This window comes from Aquila chrysaetos, chromosome 11 (assembly GCF_900496995.4).
Source record: "Aquila chrysaetos chrysaetos chromosome 11, bAquChr1.4, whole genome shotgun sequence".
NCBI lineage: Eukaryota > Metazoa > Chordata > Aves > Accipitriformes > Accipitridae > Aquila > Aquila chrysaetos.
This window is the reverse complement of record NC_044014.1, coordinates 5,886,707-5,898,755: the sequence shown is the minus strand read 5'-3', so window position 1 is coordinate 5,898,755 and position 12,049 is coordinate 5,886,707. Positions and strand designations below refer to the sequence as shown.

Below are 12,049 nucleotides of genomic sequence, written 5' to 3'. Positions count from 1 at the left end.
GTCTATCAATAGCAGCCTTTTCTCTTAAATGAGCCACATTCTCCCTAAAGTGGCCCACAACAGCCCAACTCCTCAATCCGAGAAAAGCAGAAGCATGTTTGGAATTAAAAGGGGGGGGGGGGGGGGGGGGATCAATTCTGTCATCATATTTAGGCTTCAAGAGATCTCAGTGGGCCCAGGGAGCCTTTCATAGCAGTTAGGCTGCTGAATGAGAGCATAATCTCTTTACAGTTTTTTCCTCCTCCTCTCAAAGTGGCTGGGATCTTTTCTGTGAGCCCTCCTGCACGTGAATGGTGTGGCTAATAAGCCTATTAATGAGGTTCCACAGCAGAGTGTGAATAGGTAAATAAGCCCCAATCTGTTGAGGTTCAGGAGCAAGGGCAGTAAAGCCATCATGAACTAAAGGTGACAGTTTGAACTGAAATAGGAACAACAGCTCCAGGTTTCAGGCGAAAGAATAGACAGACAAGGCGCACATTCAGGCTCCTTCTACCCCCTACCGAGTCCTATTTTCTTTCCCATTCTTCCTCCTTTATAAAATGTCTTGAGTAGTCACCCATTTTTTCAAAAGCTCTTGAGACGTCCTTTTTCATCCCGGCAATGATACATCAATAGGGAGGAAGGAAAATGAGGACACCAATGCTCCTTTGCACCGCAAGTTTCAAAAGCAGGAACAGTGCTGTCCCCCCTCGCATATGGAAGCGGGGGAGGAGAAAGAAAGTTAAATTGAATCTTTCAGCCCTGCCGGCTCTTTGTCACTGCTGTCAGCTGGACCCTGGTGTCCCCCCCCCTCCGCACGCAGGCAGGGATACAGTTAATGTTCAACTGGGATGAGCGAGGGGCTCCAGCTGCAAGGAAAGCACAGCTGGGCTCGCCCAAATCTCTGCCATGGAGCAGGCGGAGGTGAGGGGCTGAAGTCATTTCCACCTGGTATCAGTTTTACCTGGAGTGGGTAAGGTGAAGACGTGCCTGGCTTCAGGTTGCCCCTGGGCCAGAGCCGCAAGAGCCCCAACTCAAGGGCTTTTAGGGATGAAGGTAGAAGGTTAAGCGGAAGACGAAGAGCTTGTGTCTACGGAGAGATGAGGCGAGACAGGCAACCGATGCCTTCGAGTAATGTGGGAAAAGTCACCTTAGAAAAAAACGTAATGCAGAGCTTCTGAGCACTCCTCGGTTCTAATCCTTACAGAGTCTCTGACATTTCTTTGAAGCGCTGGAGATAGTAGCGTAGTGAGGGCTCCATAGAAGCTGGCTCCTCCACGGGAGCCCAGCGAGGAGCAAGTCCCAGCTCCTGCCACATTGCAGACAGATGGCAAGGGAGGCCACGCGTACCTGAGGGAAGCAAATTCTCCGGTACTGGTCTATTCTCCAGGTGCTGGACCTGCTAACGTGTTCACATTTCTCTCTCTCTGATGAAAATAAGAATATAATGCAGAAAATTAAATACATGTAAAAAAAAAAAAATAGAAAGAAAACCCACACATTAAAGTTTTAGAGAACTACGGGGTGAGATCCTCTAGATCCTAATTCAGCCACGCACATCGCTGAGGGTTTGCCTTCTCCACGGAAGACAATGGGAAGCAACATTTCTTCCCTGTTATTCAAGCTGTCCTGTCCAAAATCTTTGCTTGACCGTGCTGGATACAATTAAATACTTGTCCAAGATTTAATTTTTTAAAGTTCTTCTAAAGCTAAGTGCCTAAACCCAAACTCTGGCAGCTAAAATGTTTACCTGGTTTCCAAAGTATTTATGGCTCTGTTTCCCGGCAGCTTTGAACTTTTTTTTAGGGTGCCAAAGAGGCAAATCATAGGAACCCAATTCTGCAAATCTTTTTCTTTTCAAGGACAGGCAAAGTTGCTCTATGTATTTGTCAGTGTCTTAGGGGAAAGTCACTTCATATAAATGCAAACCCTTTCTAACAGAAAAACTACTACTGAGAGACTTCCCTCACTGGTCCTCACCACGTGTTACTTCAAGATGCTGCTAAACTGAAAAATCGAGATAAGAACTTCTTTATTTTAATGCCAGTGGTTCTAATAATTATCCATAAAAGTGTGAAGCAGATGGGCTACCGAGTTCTTTTGCAGCAAAACGTATACAGGAATGGGAGGTCTGCAAGTTCACAGCCCATAAAGGGATAGTTTTACTGGGTGTTTATCAACAAAAACCCCTCATTTTGGTTAGGCTACAGAATGTGGCAAATTAATTACTTTTGCCTACCAATTTTTGATCTCTCTCTGCATTATGCACAGCAGAATCTTCTAAGAGATACTTCTTCAGGCAGTAAGGCCAAGTAGCTGGAAAAAAGAGATTATTTTCACTGCTATCATGTCAATGCCTTGTAATGGCATTTTGAGCATCAACACTCCCTCCAGACTGTTATGCCTTGTAGCCATGTAACCTTTCTGGTACTCCTCTCATTTTGTACGTCTTAAGGAAAAGATTCAAAATATATTTGTTGTTATTATTACACTGTTGCAAGATATATTTAAACAGGAAATGTGCTGTGTTATGAGCAGGGTATTACACTGGGATACTGGACATTTGATGCTTTCTGCCCTTCTACATCGGCTTTCCTCCACAGTCCTGGGAAAGGCACTTAATTTGTCTGCGTCCAAGCTCTCCAGCTATGAAATGAGAATAATAGATGCTTCCTGTCTCCCACTCTTTATCCAGTTCATCTATTTAGATGGTAAGCTCCTCATCTCTGACCATGTTTTTATGCATGGCTTAGAACAATAGGACACTGATCTCAGCTGGAACCTCCAGGCACTTCCATAATGCAAATATTGAATACTAAATAATCAAAATAAAAGAAAATCCTCAATTTATTATGTATTCTCTCATAAAGAATTTGTCACACGCTGTCCTGGTAGAGCACCTCTGGCTCTTGGGGAACAGAATCTTTTCTAAAAGAGTGGAAAGCAGCATCCGTTGGAGAATATCTTTTAGCAGGGAGCTCCCCTAAAGCAGGCCTCAGAGAAACCATGTGAATAAACCCCTTTTCAGCACCGAGCAGGGCACAGCAAGACAGAGCCAGACTTATAAAAATGAGAAGACAAAGGCTGCAAAGACAATTTGTCTTTCTGTTACAGATCTTGGATATATTTGGCTTCTTGGCCCATGCACTTCTTATTTCTGTTTCCAGTTGATCAATACACGCTGGTTTGTTTTACTGGAGCTCTGTTGTCTAACTAGACCAACTGGTGGTTGTGGCAGCTTCCCCTGCAATGTTACATCAGATCAGATTCTTCTCTGGTGACACCACAGGGTTCAGCAAGCGTGCTCCTACTTTCAGGCACAACCTCGGAGCAGAAGGTGTGAAGTCGGGCTTACACCAGGGTTTGTGTTACAGTTTAAACCCTGGAAGGGGCAGAAAACTATTCGGCAGGGATCCACAGTGTAAGCACTCTGTTCTTTCTGGGCTGGGTCCTGCGACCCAGCCGTCCCCGACCACCGAATCCCTGCAGACCCCTTCTGCTTCCCACATCCTTCGCTGCAGTGCCAAGCTCCGCGCTTCCAGTTCACTCTTTCAGAGGCCCAGCTGCAGACACAAACAGGCACAGTCGCTCTGTAGCAGTTAAAAAAAAAAAATAAAATAAAAGTCATTTTTTTACTTTCCACAACCCTGGGTAAGAAAGCACTAAATGCCTACAACTATTTCCCTGCCTCATTCTTCTCATCCCTCCAACATCTTTAAGTCAGCATTCCCCAAGCAGTTCATGTTCTTTCTTCTCTCCCCGTCCTTTGCACATAATTTCACTTCTCTATCATCTCCTACCATAGTTTTCACAGGAATTTGCTGCTTCCTGCACGTCTCCCTCTCAGTGAAAGCCGTGTCCTTTATCGGCTCCAGTCCCCACTGTAAGATGACCTCCTCCTCCACTTTGCCAGGTGATTAAGGTACCCGCAATTTCACTTGAGAAACTGGATTGCCTTGGAGAGGAGCCAGTGACCTGCCCGAGAAAGCCTCCACGTAAACAGAGATGCATCGAGGTTTAACAGCCCTCATTCGTTAACTCTGTAACCGCGTTCGCAAGCTGCAGTCCGAAAGATGGGATGGAAAGGTAATGGTCAGGCGGGTAAAGCCCAAACATAAATAGGGATTTGCTATTTGATACAGTCATGTGGAGTTCCTTAAACGAAAGTCATAGGTTTTACCGTAGAAAGGTTTCCCAAGTCACCACACAGACCCAAACCATCCTCTTTCCCTGCTCACACAAACCCAGAAACCCACTTTTCTCCTTCATTCTTTTGTGTTTTAAAGGGAGGGTTACAGGGAAGCTCACTTTGCATGAAATCTAGACTTGCATTACTGAATATTCATACACATATCAGTGAATATTCATATATGCATGAATATACAGCAATATTTCAGGGCTTGAAGAGAAGGCTTGCCTTTGATTTAGATGGCCGAGTTGAGGTCCTAAAGATCCTTTCCATCTCTTAAAAGATAGCAAAGGTCGTAACAGCGATTGCTGGATGAGAAAAACCCAATAGCAATGGTGCAGCTCTTCCGATGCCAGCTGAGCAGAGAAACAGATACTGCCGGAGACTCCCAGGGCTGCCGAACGCAATGGATCAGGAAATGTTTTACATTGTGGATACAAGCAAGGAGGCCAGAAACTTGATTACAGGGGAGACTTAGTTAAATATTCACTGGGATTCATTATGTGAAAACCACTAGAAAGGAACATGTTTCTACAGGAAGGGTAGGGCTGTTTTATTCTTGCTTCTGTTGTAAAATGCTACTTCTGGCTGCGTACACCAGCTACCGTCCTCTAGTGGGAGGAATACAGCAGGTCTGCGTGGATGTGCAGAAACGCTTTTGCCGGTTGTTAAGGTTAGCTAGAGGTAGCGCTCCTTTAATTTGCCAAGGAGAGCTTTGTAGAGCCAACAGGACTTGATTATCTGACCACCTTGCATTTGACGAGCAGGTAACATGAGCGTTTTGGGCAAGAGGAATCTTATAAACAAGCTTTATAAAGTCTTAGAGCTGTCGCTCGTTCAGTCTGAAATAATCGTGAGTGCAAAGACCGAGGGCAAGCTGCACAAAAGCTTGGAGACTGAGAAAAACCGCACGGCGCTCTCAGCCGAGCCCTGCCACGAAAAGGCGACGGCTGGGTCCCTGATCACACATCCCAGCCAGCATCGATTTGACCAGATGACCGGTGAAACCGGCACGCTGCTTATCCCACCTCGCGACGCCCGTTTTCCCCTCGGCTCTGAAGTGTTGAGTGAGCACCGAGCGCTCGGGGACCTTGCTCGGTGCTGCCTTCCAGCTGGCTGTGCACAAGAAGAAGTAGTGCTCCCTGGCCCCGGCCCTCGGCTGTTTGGGAAGATCAGGTCCTAAAAGCATAAACACAGGCAAAAAAAAAAAAAAAAAAAAAATATATATATATAGCAAAACATCCCAGCAGATCCCCCACGATGCTTCCTGTGAGGAAGCGGCGTGTGCGGGAGGACAGGGGTGGCCAGATGTGCTGTCCCCTGTCCCGGGCAGCGCTCCTCGTCCTGGGCACAGACAGGCAGCCCTGGTTGGGGACCCGCAGGACCCTGTCCCACCGGTGTCCCCCCCATGGGGGGGGCTCACGAGAAATGGCCTCTTACAAGCCATCTCCTCTCCCCACCTCCCCGGGCTGGATGGGTCCCAAAATGTTGCGTGTCCTTTAAAAAGGGCAGCAATGATGATCAGTGACAGATGATAAATCTCCCCAAAGAAGCTTTTTAAACAGAGCTCGAGTTTTTACTGGCATATTCGGCCTCATTATATGCAAATAAGAGCAATTCAGCAACGAATCTGAAAGCAACGAGTTTCATTTTCGCCACAGAGGATGAGAACCCTCAGTTTCAGAAAGAATTAGCACTAACAAGAGCTTTTTGCGGCAAGCAAAGGGTGAAATACCGTGTTGGCCAGCGAGGTGGCTCTACGTTAAAAACATACAAGGCAATTTCTCTCCTGTAAATTTTATTCCCTGAAGCCTTACATTCAGCAATCTACTTTCTGAGAGGGGAAAAAAAAAAAAAGAATCGGCAGTCCCACCCTGCTCAGCGTGTAGCAACAGGCTCCCAGTTAAATTCTGGAAAACAGAGAAGCTGAAACATTTTAAACAGAAACTACTGTGATCTCCAGCATACAACCAAGAGGGAGTGGGGGAAAAGCAAGAAGTGAAAAATTGAGCTAAAAGCAAAGGAGCTGCATTTGTAATTGTGCTTAACAGGAAAAACATCATTTACAGATAAGAAATAACAGAGTGTTTAACCCCACAAACAAACGGGCAGCAGTAACTACAAGCGATCGGTCTCCTCCCGTGCCGCAGCGGGGCCCGGGGGTCAGCGGGTCCCCTGGGATGGGGAGAGGCAGAAGAAGGGACGAAAGGGAAAAGAAGCTGAAGGAGGGAAGGCAGGCGCTCATATGGTGCTCCCACCAAAACTGTCATGAAGCCAAGACATGATGTGGAAATACAAGGTTTCTCTGCACATACCGTGGCCCAACTCAGGTGCCCAGGTTTCTGCTGGTTTGGGGGTAAGGAGCAGACCAGGAGGGTTTTCCAAAGGGATGTGAAAAATGGGGTTAACCCCCACCTTCCTCAGGAAATGACTTGCAAAAGATGCCGGAGGAAAATCATGCTGTGATTCCGTCTAGTTAGAGATATCCAGTTGCTTTGTTATCCAGGAAAATCTGTCTGGTCCTTGGATATGTCACATCCAGGGTTGAGTTCTGAGGCTTCCTTCTCTTGAATGCCAAGAAGATCACCAAAAGGGCCCAGGAGAAAATTCCTCCTCGTGCCTTGCATCCAAAAATCTGACAAATCTGTCACCCATTTGGAGCTCTTCTCTTAATAGAGAGAATAGTGGGAGAAGGAAATTAACTTCACCAGAGGAAAAAAAGTCTTCCAAAATCCATGTGTCCATGTTAGAATGGGTTGCGTTGGAAGGGACCTTTAAAGGCCACCTAGTCCAACCCCCCCCTGCCATAAGCAAGGACATCTTCAGCTAGATCAGGTTGCTCAGAACCCCATCCAACCTGACCTGGAATGTTTCCAGGGATGAGGCATCTTCCACCTCTCTGGGCCGCCTGTGCCAGCGTTTCACCACCCTCATCCCAAAGAATGTCTTTCTTATATCTAGTCTGAATCTACACTCTTTTAGCTTAAAACCATTACCCCTTGTCCTATCGCTATGGACCCTACTAAAAAGTCTGTCCCCATCTATCTTATAAGGCCCCTTTAAGTATCGAAAGGCTACAATAAGGTCTCCCCAGAGCCTTCCCTTCTCCAGGCTGAGCAACCTCAACTGTGCCGGGTCCTGCACACAGCAACCCCACGCAGCGCTACGGGCCTGGGGAAGAGCGGCTGGAAAGCTGCCCGGCGGAAAAGGACCTGGGGGTGCTGGTCCACAGCCGGCTGAATGTGAGCCGGCCGTGTGCCCAGGTGGCCAAGAAGGCCAACGGCATCCTGGCCTGGATCAGAACCAGCGTGGCCAGCAGGAGCAGGGAGGTGACCGTCCCCGGTGCTGGGCACTGGTGAGGCCGCCCCTCGAGTCCTGTGTTCGGTTTGGGGCCCCTCACTGCAGGACAGACATGGAGGTGCTGGAGCGTGTCCAGAGAAGGGCGACGAAGGTGGTGAGGGGCCTGGAGCACAAGTCTGATGAGGAGCAGCTGAGGGAGCTGGGGCTGTTTAGCCTGGAGAAGAGGAGGCTGAGGGGAGACCTGATCGCTCTCTACAGCTGCCTGAAAGGAGGTTGTGGTGAGGTGGGGGTCGGTCTCTTCTCCCAAGCAACAAGCGACAGGACGAGAGGAAATGGCCTCACGTTGTGCCAGGGGAGGTTTAGATTGGATATTGGGGAAAACGTCTTCACCGAAAGGGTTGTCAAGCATTGGAATAGGCTGCCCAGGGAGGTGGTGGAGTCACCACCCCTGGAGGTATGTAAAAGATGCGTAGACGTGGTGCTTAGGGACATGGCTTGGTGGTGGACTTGGCAGTGTTACATTGATGGTTGGACTCGATGCTCTTCAAGGCCCTTTCCAACCTAAACGATTCTATGAGTCTATGATTCTAATTCTCTCAGCCTGTCCTCATAGGAGAGGCGCTCCATCCCTCTGATCATCTTCGTGGTCCTCCTTGGGACCCGCTCCACCAGGTCCACGTCCTCCTTATGGTGGGGCCCCCAGAGCTGGATGCAGTACTGCAGGTGGGGTCTCACCAGAGCAGAGCAGAGGGGCAGAATCCCCTCCCTCGACCTGCTGGTCACACTTCTCTTGATGCAGCCCAGGATACGGTTGGCTTTCTGGGCTGCGAGCGCACATTGCCGGGTCATGTTCAGTTTTTCATCCACTTTGCAGCCCACCGCACAGAGCTCCAGGTCCAGGACCTGGAAAGCCCACCAGAGTGATACGCGCTGGAGAAGAGGCAGCAGCCTCCAGGCGATGCTCCCGGGGGGCTGCGCTGTCTCTCCCTGCCCGATCGGGTGGTCCGCTGGGGTGGGAGTTGAATTGCATCAACGGAGCAGTGAGGAGAAGCAGCTCACAGCTGTTTCCATGATACATATCTTGCGAATAAATAAACATCATCTCCAGCGCTGCCGCTCTCTAAACATCTATAGAGACGTGCGTTCACTCAAAACATTCCGAAAATAAACAGAAAGAGTGCTGCTCAGCTGAACCTTCCTCTAGCCAAAACCCAGCACTGTAAACGTGTAGCCTTTCAGCAGAGTCAAAAGTCTCACCGGCCCACAAAATTTCTCTTCTCAAGGAATTCTCTGTCTCCGTTGTCTGATGCAGAGACACCTCAGAGGCCACAGGTTAGGTATTCCAAAACCTGATGTACGTTTTTCCACATATACTGCGAGGCAGAAGGAGGTAAAGAATAGTTAAATGCAGCACAATTGAAAATTAGCTCAAAATGCCGCAAGCTGCAATTCAGATGGATTACAAGATAACCTCGGTAGTTTCAAGAATGTAACAAGAACAGCCTTAAATCAACATAAATACTTGCTCAGCCTTTTTTTTCATCTCAGGATTAATGTCAGACTTTTTTTTTTTTCAGTCCTGTGGCAGTAAAACCATTTTCCAGCTTTTTTAGGGGAGGTATTTGTGTTTACAGGGAAAGGGGGTGAGGCTGGTGGTGAATGTGGGACCCTGGGAGTAGGGGCAGGGGGAGCGGGGTCCGGACACCCTCCGGAGAGCAGGAGCGGAGCTGGGCAGGGAGAGGTTAATGCTGGTAGGTGCACCTGGGGCATTAAGGTACTCTAAAACGCCTGGATTTGCCAGAATTCAGTGGGGAGCCAGCCAGATGCCTCCTGCCAGCCCTGCTTTGTTTCTACCTGCTCAGTTGCACCAAAAGGCAGCTATGACCATTTTCAGTGTTTTCTTGAAGATTTTTTTTTTTTTTTGAAGCTCTCATGGACCATGCCCACAAGACACTAGGATGTGTCCCACACTACATTCCCGCTCACTCCCACTCAGCAGCACCTCAGGCCAAGGGACACCCTCAGGATGCAGCCCTTTATTCTGGGGTGAATCCTTGAGATTTCTAGATACTTAGAAAAAAAATCCCCAGAGAGGCACCTGTGGCCTCTGGGATAAATTTCTGCTTTACGGTCGCCTGCAAGCTGGCCCGGAGACACACCCTTGCTTGCTGGAGTACAGATAAGCTCCCACAGACTTCAAAGGGATTGCTGAACCAGACTGCAATGAATTTCTGCAGAAATGTAATGCACAGCATGTGTCTGAGGGGATGGAGAAGAGCTGGGGTGGTTTAGATTAGATAGCACTATTTGGCTTTTGAGGGGCTTGAGGAAGTGAAGGACACGTAATTGTCTTTTAAAGTGTAATATTTGACTTCAGTTCACCCACACTGCAGAGTGGCTTGCAGATAAGCAGTGGAAATTATTTCCGTGTGAGGGCCGGGTACCGCTTTCATATAACTAATCTCCCTGAGATCAGTTTTCCATTCAGATTATCATCATGCTAGGGTAAGGCTCGCTTATACGCACTCGGTTGTGTCTGCTCCTATCAATTTATTTTTGAGTGGACCCTATTGCTAGGGACCACCTCAGGGCTGCATCTCCCTTTACCCTTACGGTATCACAGTTAACAGCGACAGCACCAGCGCGCAGGCGGGTTGTGTGTGATGAGCTCTTACTCACAGGGGAGCCCACGTCCCAAAAGGGTCACACCTGATGCCCCAGATGATGACCATCCTTCACGTGTCAGCACTCCCCGCTAGTTAAAACACGGATGTTTTACTACCTGCTGGATTAAAACCTGAAATGGGAAATCCTTGCATCAGAAGAGCAACAGAAAGAAGAAATATTTGTATGCTAATGGCACTTTCGGTTAACGCATACAGAAAAAAAAGCTTCAGTCAATCTGGAATCCTTTTTACAACCAGGCAAAAACGTCTGGCCATGACTTGGGGTCTAGTGCCAGCTCTGGTGCTATCTGACCTGGGGACACTATAAACTCATTTGAGATGGGGCAGTCTCTTACACAGCACGCCAGGTCCTCTACATCTTACAATAACATCAAAAAAAAAAGTATAAGCAGTTAGTTGGCAATACCATCTAATTTGTCCGTGATGAGGGTTTCTGGCCGTTGCACGTGTGCCTCATCTACTGGAAGTTTACTGATGGTCTTTATTCATTGTTTGGTTCCAGCTCTGCTCTATGAAGGAATACAAATATAATGCTTTTACATATTTGTCAGGAGCTTACGGTATGCTCCCTTTCTTGTTAACAAGATGTTTTTTCTTTCTGTTTGAAGTCAATAAAATCTTTCAAGATTTAAACGTAAAGATGAGTTTCTTCTGATGGAAGGTACACCCAAATAGCCAGCCTTTGTTCAGTTTCTTCTTAGGTAAATATTCCCCTTCTGATATCAAGATTTGTTTTCCTTGAAGAAATGTGCCAGATCACGCCAACAACATGAAAAATCACTGTGAATTTGTCAGCAGAAACATTTGCTCTAGAGTAAGTACGAGCTTGAAGAGCAAAGCCAGAGTCAAGGCTAGGACACTGAAGATTAACTGTTTGTTCCATTAAATAATTTACTGGCCAAACAGCATGAAGCATTTTAAAATGCAGCGTGTGTCTCGGGCCAATAAAGAAACATCTGCCCAGCAAAAATTACCTACACGTAGTTCTCAATTGCACGCTTTGAAATTCCTCATATAAATCTCACCGCCTTGCCTGTCTAGAGGGAATTCTTCCCAACTTAGTACATAGTCTCCTGGTGAGCTACAACCTTAAAATGCCACCCTGCACATCTCTGCTGATGAAAGCCATGAAGGCAGAAGAACATAAGAACTTTCCCAGCTGCCGGTTAATAACCCAGCAGAGCTTTTCAGGTCCCCGCCTCATTGCCAGTAAAGGGAACTTCTGTAAGGAAAATTCTTCTGTCTGTTTATTTTCAGTAAACACAGGGAGATAAACATATGCAGTTTTCCCCCAAACACTCTTCAGTAAAGTGTTCTTCTTCCTTCAAAAACAAAAATTCTTGTTGGTAAATGTAGTTTTTTCCCAAAGTGTGCCATTTTTTAAATGAAAGCTTGAATTTTTTTCTGTCAGTTTCAATAGCTACTGGGCAATAAGCTTGAAAAAGTAATACAAATTTGTGAAGCCGCATTACACGCAATGAAGAATAATTTAGCATTGGCAAAAGGATGGATCCTGGCTTTAGCACGATAACAAATTAAAGAATCTTTTTGCAGTATTTTATCCCTGGGGCATTACCTGCTTTTCACAAGACCTTCACATGAAGTAAATTGGTAATTCAGTTCTCCTCTAGCCCTGCTCTGTTCTCAGTAAAATAACAAGTTAAAATAATTAGCAACATTTATTAGAAAGATTTCCTAAAGCGAAAGAGAGGGAGTCTGACTGATGTAGTTGTGGGGACATAGTCTGAGGGCTAATGAAACCAGCTGATGGAATAAATTTAAATGCAAAATCATGGGAAATACTGGAATCACTACATTGATTTCCCCCAAAAGCACTTTCTTGTTTACCTACTAATTCCAGAGTATTAAGAGAAGACTCATTATTCACATACAA

The 12,049-nt window shown here is 46.8% G+C and overlaps 1 long non-coding RNA gene across 1 annotated transcript; it reads right to left on the bottom strand.

The window, feature by feature from the left end:
- Nucleotides 1-1,531: 1,531 nt before the first annotated feature.
- LOC115348609 lies at nucleotides 1,532-10,722 on the bottom strand. Its single transcript, XR_003925871.1, has 3 exons — nucleotides 10,148-10,722; nucleotides 5,197-5,347; nucleotides 1,532-3,542 (listed from the first exon to the last, which is right to left on the bottom strand). It is a non-coding gene; the product is annotated as an uncharacterized LOC115348609 (long non-coding RNA).
- Nucleotides 10,723-12,049: the final 1,327 nt, after the last annotated feature.